The sequence below is a fragment of the Mus musculus genome, chromosome 17, assembly GCF_000001635.26.
Source record: "Mus musculus strain C57BL/6J chromosome 17, GRCm38.p6 C57BL/6J".
Taxonomy (NCBI): Eukaryota; Metazoa; Chordata; class Mammalia; order Rodentia; family Muridae; genus Mus; species Mus musculus.
This window is the reverse complement of record NC_000083.6, coordinates 28020121-28032655: the sequence shown is the minus strand read 5'-3', so window position 1 is coordinate 28032655 and position 12535 is coordinate 28020121. Positions and strand designations below refer to the sequence as shown.

The 12535-nt window shown below is 52.2% G+C and overlaps 1 protein-coding gene across 13 annotated transcripts in view; it reads right to left on the bottom strand.

Moving 5' to 3' along the window:
* Positions 1-12535, bottom strand: part of Anks1 (ankyrin repeat and SAM domain containing 1) — a 153476-nt gene that overhangs the window by 30124 nt on the left and 110817 nt on the right. The window lies entirely within an intron of this gene.

Here is a 12535-nt window from a genome sequence, read left to right as displayed (position 1 = left end):
AGATGTACCTCTAGGCGTTTCTGCTGAGGGTGTTTTCAGAGAGGTTTAAGTGAGAAGACACCCCTGAGTGTGCCCAGAGACACCCCACAGGCTGGGCTGGACTGAACAAGGAATGCGGCCTGAGCAGATGTCTCTCTGCCTCCTGACTCCTGTGACCAGTGGCCTCACACTGCCACCACCGCGGTCTCCCTCAGACTTTAATGAAGTAGACCTTTCATCCCGTGGGCTGCTCTAGTGACAGTGACAGGAAAGCATAAGGACATGCCAAGAACATGATGGAAGGGCCACATGAAAACAAGCAGCCCCCGCTGCATGGCCTCCTCCAGCCTGGACGGCCCACTCCGAAAGCAGTCCCAGGAAACTGCTCAAAGGGAGAACCAGGGAGACCCAGATTCCAATTAATTTGATTGTTGCTCGCCGCTTAGCTCCGGGGTATATGCCAGGTATTGGCTTTCAAAAGTGGGACACCTATCTGAAAGATTAATGAGACCTCGTATTTGGGTTCTGGTCCAGCTTATGCTTGGCGTTTGGCACTTGCAGCAGGGACAACAACCTAAGGTGGGGCACAGGCACCGGCCTGGCTGGGGACTCTGCTTCTAGCTCACATTCACTCTTCAAGTCTGCCCTCCACCCCCGTCCTGTTCTGTGTGTGCAGAGACTGAAGAGGTCAGGGGATGAGGCATGGGTTTTGGGGGGTGGGAGAGAGTTTGGCCCGCCTGACTCCTCAGCACTGGGGCTGTGGGAGGGTGCAGCGCCCACCTGCTCCTCAGACCTACAGGCCAACAGCTGCTTGTAGTATAGGCAGTCAGATCACAGCGTGCGTGTGATCAGAAGCTGTCCCATCCATCAGCCTCCCTGAGGCCTCCTTAACTTGCTACCCCGCTAACAGGAAGAGATCGAGATAAGGAACCCTGCAGAACCCCAATCTTATTTCCAGACACTGAAGACCTCACCTTACACTCGAGGGCACACCCCGCACTGCTGCTGTTTAGATGAAGTCATGGATCAGGCAAATAACTGTGGAAGAAATGCCTGAGGAGTGGGTGCCCAGGGAGGCTTTAGGACAGGGCCGGTTAGGGACTGACTGGGAAGGGCAGAAGGGGGCATTTTGGGTCACAGTAATCTTCTTTGTTCTAATGGAATATGTGATTACGCAAATGTGGGTGTCTGTCAAAGCTTGTGCAATGGCAGCTATGATCTCAGCTTGTCTTTGAGTGTGTATCACCCCATCCTAACCCCATGCAAGTACTGAACTCCAGTTCATGACACAGCCTTTTAAGCCCAAGAATGATGGGCTTATACCTGCAATTTACCCTCAGACACATAAAAAATAATGTGGCTTGCTAAATGGACAGAAGAGTGGAGGGGCTAGGATGCACAGTGGCCCAGCGAGAGAGCAGTCACAGAACCAGGCCCTGGGGTCCTGGGCACCAAGACACTCTTAGTCCCAATCTCTCAAGTTTCTGTAGTTCAAAACCCAGAACAAAATCCGGAGAAAAATGTTTCAAGCACAAATCTTTTAGAAAATATCAAATAATAAATCCACTCAGGTTTCCCTTTCATCCGTAAGGAACTCTGTTCATCATGCCATAGCTGAAGCCATGCCCACAGAGCCATACAGAAAACGGTGTGGGAAGCTGGTGTCCCCGCCTTCCTGTACACAGCGAGGGCGCAGGGGTCTCCCATGGCCTCTGTGTTGTGATGCCTCGTTTTGGAACCAGGCAAACTCCAAGCCCTACAGTCTGAAGACTCGGTTTCTGGTGTTATTGAGAAAGCAGGGCCTGGGAGACTGGTCACACCCATCAGACCCCAGTGGAGTTGATCACTGCCACCAAGAGTGACAAAGTGAACAGAGGAAGCAGCACACAGGAACACTCGGCCAGCGGAGCTGTTCATATCCCTCACAGCCTGAAATCCACAGAATCAGAGCCTCAGCCACTCCCAGGATAGGGAAGGAGCGGGAGTGGGAGCAGAGCGGGTGCTGTTCAGCCTCCCTGAATAGAACCCACATCTGCTCCCTGCTTGTTGGGCGAGTCCTCTCCTGCCTCAGGAGGTGGCGCGTCCTTGGAAATATTACAGCTCCAGCCTTGCACACGACTAGTTCTGCCGGTGGATCTGGAAGACTGGCAGCCAACATGGCCCATCTGTGATGTCCGTACTCCCAGAGCTTAAAGTCTGGCTCTGACTGACCATTATCCACTAGTTTCCAGTGTCCAGCTTGGTTTTGGGGCTCCCTCTGGTCTGTGAAGGCTTAGGGCAGAGTTTCAGATATGTCAGAAGGGCATCACTAAAGGTGGCAATCAGGGAACAGCAGATTTCAGAATAAGATTCTGCCTTCAGAATCTGGTTCTCTCCATTCGTGAGCAGAGTCTTGGAGAAGCCATTCAACGTCTCCCAGCTTCAGCACACTTCCGGGGAGTATGGGAAACTGCCTCAGCCACTCGATCACTGTGGTGGTCAGTGGCTTTTCTTCTTTCTTCTCCCCTCTCCCTGTCCCCCTGGGCCGCTGTCACTGCTCAGCCTGAGCTGACCTCAACCTGCCTTGGTCTCCCCAGGGCGAGGGTTTAGGGTTGTGTCAGCATGCCCAGCTACTTCTCCACTGAGCTCGAGTTTCCCAAAGGTTGCTGGGAAAGTCTCCACAGTTGTCTAAAGCACATGCCGGAGAACAGCCTCTGCTTTCCAGACAGAGCTTGAGGCGCGTTTGCCGGTGCCGTTCCTCCATTCCACGACGGAGGTGGATCTGTCTGCACTCCCCAGGCCAGGTTAGTCCTAAGAGCCTCCTTAGCCTGGTGAGATGTGGGCTGGGCTGGATCACCACCTCTTTCCTGCTCTGTGACCCACCCACCTGACCAGGTGCCATCCTTCCTGCTCTAAGAACATCTGTGGTCTTAGTAATACGCCAGGCCAACTGTCCACCAGCTCTCCCTACTGATTCAGTTTGCTGTCATTAGAAAGGCTGCCATGATTTCTATTCATCTCATTCTAAAATAAACAGAATTCCACCTAAAAACAAGTTAAAAGCCAGGTCCCTTAGAGATAAACCAGAGGGAAAGGGCAGAAAATGTTCACAACCTTCTGTGAACAATAGCTCACTTCCTGGACACAGCTGGTGGTGGTTTCTCCTGTCAGGACAAAACATCCCTGAGAGGGAGGGGCTTCCTGGTGCAAGCTCAGGCCTGAGCTGTTCCACCAGTGTAGAGGGGAGGACTGGACTGCTATATCTGCGCTTTCCACACCTAGGAGAGTTTGTCCCAAAAGCTGGACAGCAAGTCATGAAACGGGCAGAGTGTGCTGAAGTCTGCTCTGTGGGGAGCTCTTGGTCTGAGCTCTGACCAGCTCAAATGTTTTTAGCCACCTTTACCTAACTGACCAGCGATTAGCTAACTTTATAGTATGTCCTCCTGACAGGCACCGAACGGCTAACAGCCTGCAGGTTTCTGTTGGGCACCCACAAGTGAGTGGTGTGCTTATCAAGAGAAGTGGGGATCACTCCCAAACTGTCAATGGCTGAACAGGAGGTTCTAGAATCTGAGGCCAGCTTGGGCTATATAGGGAGATCATTTCTAAACTTAAGCAAATAAAAGAAATTTCGGGCTGGGTCCATAGTTAGTATTAGAGTAAGTGCCTAGCATGTGTGATTTCCAGCCCCATCCCCTACCCTCACAAGGGAGGAAGAAGAAAATGTAATTAAATGTTACAAATGAGCAAGTAATAAAACAAGTACAAATGCTGTTTCTATGGCAACCAACTAGATCAAAGAGATATAGTAATGGGAAGATTTCAAAAATGTGTTTTTGAATGAAGTGAAGTTGGTAAATAAGTTTGAGAAATTCTGAAAGAAATCTATGCTCAGATTGTTTCCCAAGTGGCTTAATTCTGGCTTTACAAACAAGTCCAACTGTAAGCGCCAGTCAATGGAGCATCCTGGCTGTGCCTAACATGATAAAGAAAGGCAGAGAACACAAAGTGAGCAGAGCCATGAGGAGAAACACCCAGGTTCCTCTCAAAGAGTGGACACAAACCTATCGTTAAAGTAACCTGAAGTTTATATTCCTTTAACAAAATGATTGCCTTCTTTAACAGGGTCTGTAATTAACCTAAGAGCCCTATGCAGGCTGCTGCACCAGAAGCTCCCGCTAAACACCGGGTATGTAGAAGAAAGCCCTGGGGAAGCCTGGCAGCCTCGTAAACAAGGCAGCAGTAACTTTGCAATCACCTCCACCGTCCAGGAGACCCGCCTCCCAAAGCACAATCCCTTCCCGTTGCTTTTTCTTAGGAAGTCTTCCCATTGCCTGCCGTCTTCTTCCTGGAAGATGCTGTCTGGACCTCGTCCCATGCAATTCCAGGGATTACAACCTTGGTTTGAGACAAACAGTGGGTCTGGCCTTCCTGACCTCCCCAGCAGAGCATGTGGGCATCGGCCGAGCCCAGGCTCTGCCCTGAGCCCAGAGGTCACCCAGGTCTTAGTTCCAGCCTCCATCCACACCCATGGCAGGTGGTGAGCCACAACTGTTCTAGTCGGCCCAACTTGGGCGTCCAGGCTAACTCAAGCCCCTTTCTGCATGTAGAGCCCTACCTATCCCGAAAGACTATGGGACAGGGAGCCTAAACAACCCAGGATCTCAAAGACGTTTCTGATGCTCAAGGACACCTAAAACTATCTATGAGAAAAAGGTTAAGCTAGGGGGCCGGAGAGATGGCTCAGAGGTTAAGAGCACTGACTGCTCTTCCAGAGGACCTGAGTTCAATTCCCAGCAACCACATGGTGGCTCATAACCATCTGTAATGAGATCAGATGCCCTCTTCTGGTGTGCCTGAAGACAGCTACAGTGTACTCATATATATAAAATATATAAATCTTAAAAAAACCAAAAGTTAAGCTAGGAGGTAGGAGCTAACTTGTGCCCAGTCTGACCTTTGACCCGCCAGGAATACAAGAACCCATAGGAATGACACCCTTATGTCCCCTGAAGGTAGGTCTGTCTCCACACATGAGACTTCTCAGCAACAGGGCAAAAGCAAGAAGTCTGGTTTTGGAAGATACGACGATGCTCCCCGATGATCTGTCCTGCCCACCTGTCTCCTACCACTGAGGGTCACAGGCTAGACCGGGCAAGCCTCTGATCCTCTGGAATCATCCCGTCCTCATTCTGTAATGCCTTTTAGGACTGGCCAGGTCTCCACTCTCCCCTGATGCAGTCAGAGCAAGGCTTCTGCAGTCAGAGCAAGGCTGGCCTTTTCAGCTTTCAGCTAGCCATGACTCACCTAAGCCTGATCCATGCATGGGAGCCAAGACCCGTCATGCAGGCAGCGAGATGAGATGCATGCAAGCTTATGTGCAGTACACACTCACTAGTCCTGCACCCAGGGTTACTGCAGGGACTTCTCGCAGCAGAGGTGGCCTGGCTGCACATGGGAAGGTCAAGCATAAGCGAGGCTTGGCCCCAGACACTCACTGGCCTCTGAAGATTTTCCTCCATGTCTCACTGCTGCTCCTGCTAGGACTGGACCCTGGGCGACTTGATACAGAATGGAAAGGTCGTGTATTAGCCTTTTGTGAGGTTAAACCTAACTGGGTCTTAGGCATGGTAATCTTAGGGGTTTCCTCTTTTCCTAAAGAGGAAAGGGGAGGAGACAAATAGTGGCTCACCCTGAGAGTACGAGTACGTGGCATCTACAACAACTGGGACCTTTCCTCTTGGGACTCAGGGAAAGAAAAGGAAAAAAAGAGAAGTCTTAGATTCCAAGAAGCACACCAGCACAGCGGGTCCTTCATGATTTCCCTGGCAGGAACCGATGTCCACCCCGCCACCCAAACGCCCTGCCCCTGTTCCTTACACCACCACCACTACCCTAAATAAAGTGATACGGGCTCTACCAATGTTTCTACAGAACACAGGGTTCCTAGGAGTACAGGAGCAAAATGTTTGTCTCCAGTGCTCCTGGGCTGCAGCTCAGGGTCAGAGGTCATTTGACTGGGGAGGGAATGGGAGGCCACAGGACAGAGGCCAGGAGAGCACATTCCTGTATGGGGAACACAGAAACCCAGATGCACTGGCCGCTCTGTGTGTGGGGAGCCACATGGGACAGCGGGGTAAGTTCCCCATTATCAAAGAAGCACGCAGACAAGCACATGAACAGAACCCTAGAAAGGCTCTGAGACCCCTGTGGGGCTCATGGTCACGGAGCTGCACGGTGGGAGCCATGGAAGGGCAGGAAAGATGCCTTGCCACCTAGCTAGTCTGACACCTTTGTGCAGGGAGTTCTTTAGGCTGCCTCACCTATCTGCTGCAAATGCTGGCCAGCCTCAGCAGCCCTGCCAAGCCCAGTGGTTCTCTAAGCATGGCTCAGTGCCAAGGCCGGGTCTCTGTGTGTCTAGGCTCTTCAGACAAGGAGTGGGTGCTTCCACCTCTGAGAGGCTGTCTGCCAGAGGAGCCAAGAAAGACCCGGCTTATTAACGCCGGAGTAAGACCCAGGACAGTAAGACCTTAGTACTCCTCCTAATTTTATAAGCACACGCTTCTGGTTACTCATTGGACTTCTGCCAATCTCGGTGTCTCCCACTCCTGTTACAATAATCAATAAAGACTCAGAAGGGGACTGCATGCTTCTTTCAGTCAGATGCGGCAAAACCACAGCCAGGTCTGTTGCTCCTTCCCGAGCTCTGGGCAACAGGAATGGAGGGAAGACTGGGGCAGGTGCCTGTTGGGTTAAACACAGACAAAGGATCCCAGAGAGGTCTGGCCCAGGGCCTAGTCTGGGTTTCCCAGCTCTGCTCTTAACTGCGGTGGCTTCTGAGACGCCCCTGTGCATGTCTGTGAGTGGGCTGTCAGGGTGTGTGTGTAGGCTGAAAGAGTTCCCTATACTCTGGGCTCAGGCTATTTGCACACATCATACTCTCAAATATGCTCCTAAAGGGGTGAAAATAAACAAGACAGCTCTAGTCAAAACTGTGACGCATGGAACTTCTAGACTCTCCCAGAAGTGGGAGCAATAGAGAATGGCTGGTGCAGGCTCCCTCCTACAGGGGCGGGGCAGGGGCCCTGTGAGTCTCTAGGTCAGTCAGTGCAGCAGACAGAAATCCAAAGGTAACTCAGAAATAACCGAGCCAGGCAGGACACTGCCTCAGCCTTGCTTCCTGCCTTCGCCAACTCTGCGCTCCCCCACTCTGTGAGGAGTGGCAGATATGAAGCTGTCCTTGGTGAAGGTGCCCTGGATAGTGTCCCTGTAACTCAGATGCTAGAGTCTGGCCTCTAAGGTGGAGAAAGTGTGTGGCACTGAGGTCGGCCTTTGCCAAGGGGATATGGTATCCACAGGCTGGGAGGAGAGCCCTTGAGAGGGGCTTCTCTAGGCTCCAAAACAGATGAAGAACACACCTGTCTCTAACACAGGGGCCTCCAGCCAGGGCCCAGTGTGCCCCAGCTCACCTGGGAGACAATGACCCTGTAGTCTGCCGAGACCCACCATGTCTCCAGTTAACTGGAGGAATGGAATGTTAGGAGTATGGGCTTTTCACGGCACAGGCTGGCTGAGGGAGACCTCTGGAGATCCAGCGCTTGGAGCAGGATGCTGCTATGGTGGGTTTGTATCCGCTATGCAATATTACCCCACAGCCAGAAACTAGGGAATGGTACCAAACACAGGACCACTTAGAACTATTTCTGTAACTTCCTGTGAATATACAACTATTCCAAAGTAAAACATTTAGACGAGGAAAATGTTGACTCGACTGTGCCTTTCTTTTTATAAAGAAAGGCCAACCGAGCCCAAACACTGGCGAGGTCAGACATAACAGAGCCTCAGTTCTCTCCTTCTGTGGCCCAGCTGCTCGAGTTGGAAGGAAGTCTCCATCTTCCTCAGCCTGGCAGGCACGCACAGTGCTGGGGTCCTGCCCCCATCCTGAGCCGGTCTCCTTTCCCTCCCAATCGGGTGGCATGACAACCATCGTTGTTGACACGGGTTTGGCCTGAGCTTAGGGGAAACAGACCTGGTGATGAGAATCTGCTGAAGTACCTGCTCTGCATCTACCTGAATGTCACCCAGGGCCTCTGACCCCACTGTCACTGTCACCCAGGGCCTCTCTCCCTTCATGGGTCCTGAGAAAAGGGACCTGTTGTCAGCTGTTTCCTCCACTCAATTCTGCGTCTTTACTCACAGAAGCCCATTCTCCCTGGCTGACTCTGAGGGCCCGTCTGTCCTCACAGCACACAGCCCCTCCTGCTCCCAGGCTACCTCAGCCCCTGTGCTGCCTGCAGCAAGCCTTCCTCTGCACAGAGCAGTGTCCATGCTCTGAAGACCCCAGGGGCGGCACACAGGACGGCAGAGGCCGCACGGGGAAGCAGGTCGCTGAGGGGTTCCCCATAGCCTCTCGCATTCAGCGCTGGCAACTGTAAGCCCTGTAGCTCCTGGGAGTGGCAGCCTTGAGTATCAGTGACCTGTCCTGCCTCCCAGCAGGGGAGCAGCTCACGCTGCAATCTTCAGCTCTAGCTGCACCTCAGAGTTTAAGAAGGTCTGTGCCCTGCAGCCCAGGATGTCCCTCTCCTCAGCTCCCACCAGCACCCACTGAAGTCACCTCCAAAGAGGCAGTTTGCACTTAATTTCTGCTTTGGGAGATCTCAACCCAAGACAGGTGCTCAGAGGAGAACTAGGACCAAATGCCACGTGCAGTCAGTATCATAAGGTGTGTATGAACCTCCCCAGCAGCAGGGCAGCCAGCAGACACCCAAAGCCTGGGCGAGGTGGGAGAAGGAGAGTTTACAAGGAGAATGTGACTTGCTTGGAACACTCGCTGCAGCCACATGTGTGAACTACTTTCGTTTGCCTCATTTGTTGTTGTTGCCTCATTGGCGCAAAACCAGCCACACACTTATAAACGTGTTAGCTAAAACTTGCATTGAACCTTCCTTGATTACCAGTGTTAAGGAAGCCCATGCTTGCATTCCAAGCATCTGAAACAGGCTCCTCACACACTGGGGAGCACGAGAACTTTCAGAGGGCTGGTCAGAGCCAGACTGCTGAGAAGCAGCAAGAGCACTTCCCATGGCGCCTCTGTAGGCTACGGCGCTTCACCGACGCTCACAAGCAGGCAGAACTGCAGGCTGAGCTGCCATCGGTGACAGCACAGGGTGACCCACGTACACAAACAGGTGGCACTGCCTCATCCTATGTGCCAGGCATGGGCCCACGCTGGGTTTGTACAGTGAGAGCGTATGCCAACTCTACTCGGGCAGATGTCCCAGGAGTCTGGGGCTTACTCATGTACTCTACAAGTGCCTGCCTGTGCCATCATGTGGCTTTGTCAAAGGCCAGGTGAGGCTCCGAGGTTGCCTCCTTGTTCTTCCAGCTGTGGTGCTCACAAAGCAAAGCTGCACAAACACCCTGTCTTGTTGCAACCAGCCAAGCACAATGGCGGGCAGGCCAAGGACAGTCGAGGACTGCCAGCGTCTGAGCCCAAGGACCCTCCCTCCGGCTAGTCAGAGTCCAACACGGTTCAGTGAATGCCAATTAAAGGTGTTACCAAGGTGAGACGGTGCCACACCCAATGGCAGCCTACAATGCAGAAGCACCCGGCGTGGGATCATGCTCTTAATTGGCACTCCCCTGGTATGTTATGACAGTTAATCACAGCACCCAGGAAGGGAAACCAGGCTACGCACTGGAGCTGGAAATGCTGTGCTAGCCTCAAGCAGGCTTTAAATGAGCCCTCCCGCTTGGAATGCAGAGCAGGCAGGAGTGCAGAGGGACAGAGCGGCCACCTGTGAAGGGCATCTGGACACAGAGCTCAGTGAAGGCTGGTGCTGCACACGCCACCAGGCCCTAACCTCGCAGGCCCCACAGGAAATGCACAGGGAAGACTCTTGTCTTTTTCTGTTTTATTCAGAGGGACACCCGTGGATGACAGCAGTCTGTGGGCCTGAGAAGAGATAGAAGGGTGGCTCTTTCTGACGGGCCCAGGAGAGCTAGCCTTGGGTGCTGAGCAGCCAGGCTTCAGGTAGGGAAGAATTCTGTCGTAATGAACATACTCTAAGACCTAACGCTGCTGTGGTATCAGGATAGAGTCCTCAGAGCAGACCAACATGAGTCCCATCCTCTTCTGACACATTTTCAGCCTTAAATAAATAAGAAACCCAGAAAGCTATTCTTGTTGAACTAACACACAAAACCTAAATCAAATCGGGAAACTCACTGAGACAAGCCCTGCGCTTTTTCAACGGCTCTGCTCTCAAAGCTCTTCCTGCAGCATCAGGAACGGCCCCTGCATCCCAGCAAGCTCTTGGAAGAGTTGTCCTTCAGCCCCATCCCCTAGCTGCAGGCACCCTGCACAGCTAACACACAGATGGCATCCATAAATACCTGTTGATAACGTAAAGGGTCCTGTCCCAGCCTGGTCAGCCGCCAGTGAGGCTGGCCGAGAACAGGGCTCCAGGGAGGCCAGCCAGCGCACGCTTGCTTGCTCACTAGTCTGCCTGTTACTCAGGGAGAGTGTTCCTAAGCCAACCTGTTCCACCCCTCACATAGCAACCGGTCCCTCGGGCTCACAATGGCCTGTCTCATTGAACTGCTTGCTTATGTTTTAAATACCAGCCTAAGTCTCAGCGTGTGTGCTTTGGCTGTGATGCCAGGATTCACAGAAATCAAGGCTAAGCTTTCGATGTGGCCTTGCAAGGTCACACCTGTCACCCACAGCTCTACGTGGGCAGATGTCCAAGCAGAAGCTCTTTGGACTCAGTTTTGTGGCTTTGTTAGCCTCTGACAATCTCAGGTCAGATTTGTGATGCTTCATTCCCTTTTCTAGATGGATTGGTCTTGTCTGTCTGTCTGTCTGTCTGTCTGTCTGTCTGTCTATCCACCGCCCCCACTTCTCTCTTTAGTTCTCTCTCTCTCTTACTTTTTTCCTTCAAGACATGGTCTCATTATGTAGCTCTGGCTATTCTGGAACTCACTATACAGACCAGGCTGAACTCACAGAGATCCTCTCGCCTCTGCCTCCTAAGTACTGGGATTAAAGACATGCACCACTATACTTGGCTTGGAACATATTTTAGTTAGGACAATTAAAAAACAAACAAACAAACAAACAAAAACGAAAAACAAAAAATGGTCTAAACTAAGCAAATCCAGGGCACAGCACAGACCTGGCTGGAGTGCAGGTGCTTCCAAACGCAGGAAGAATGTCTCCAAGGCTGGTCTGACCCAGGAATGCCGTCATTCCCTTGCTTTGTGCACTCTGACCCTGCCAAACTGAGCTCTGCTCTGCACTTGTATGTGGGTCCCTGAAAGCAGAAAGAGCTGTATGTGTATAGCACATGGTGACTTCACCAAGGGGTTCCTGTGCTCCCTCTGTGTAGAAATGTCAACTGTTTTATTTATAACTAAAGAACAGAGAATGGAGTTGGATTGAAACCTATTGAGCTGAATGTACAGCTTTAATCCCAGGACTCTGGAGGCTGAGGCAGGAGGATTGTCCTGAGTTCCAGCCCAGCTAGGGCTACAGAATGAGACCTTGGCTAAATAGTACAGCAACGAGGACTTAGACAGACAAGCTCCTCTTCTCCAGCCTGCATGTCTGAGTAAAACAGCCTACACTTTAAAGTGGAGGAGGAGGAGCAAACCTATGACATCACAAAGCAGGGTCTCCTGAAACAGGACCTTTCTGTGTGCCTACTTACTGCTGGGGAATGAAAAAGCAAATTCAAAATGCAGTGCCCTCCAGAGGCAAGACTCCAATCCAGGCCAGGGCCTGTGGCAAGGCCTCTGGTGGCTCGGACCTGAGAGCTTTAGCGGGGCTGTTGCATTTTAAGGACTGAGGACATCGAGCCCCCCTCCTGTCCTTCCAGGCTTTGATAGATTTCTCCTTCCTTCCTTTTTTATTTTGTTTGTTTGCTTGCTTGTATTTTTGAGCCAGGGTCTCTCTGTGTAGCCCTGGCTGTCTTGGACCTCACTCTGTAGACCAGGCTGACTGTGATATCCAAATGGCCTCTGAGGGCTGGGAGGCTTGAGGGCTTGTAAGCATGCCTTCTACCTCAGAGAGGCCTGACCTGGCTGGGAAGGCAGGCCTTGGACACACAAACAAGACCAACACACACAGTGCCAAGTACCAGGAGAGAGGGTTGCCCATGCAGACGCAGATCCGGGGAGGGAGGGAAGTGTGAGGCAGACGGGTCACCTTTCCATGTCCTAACATGGGCCGGCTCCTCGCCGTCTCCCCGTGGCTCACTCCAGGCCTCACAGCAGTCAGGGTATCGGGCTTCCCACCTCGACACTCACTCTCACAGCTCTCTGCTCTGTCTTCATGAGCCTTTATTTCATTTGTGATCATCTCACTGGCTTGACCTTGTTCGACCCCAGCCTCTCCCTTTAGCGTGAAGAGCCTGACAGTGGGCTGACTTACTCTGTGGTGAGCAGCAGTGGGCGTTGCCCCCAGGCCTCAGCATTCGAGGCAAACACGGCACGCCCCTGAGCTACAGACTCGGACCATTCTCTCATTTTATTCTGTCTTGAGAGAGCATCTGGCCTTTAACTCTGCAGCCCAGGC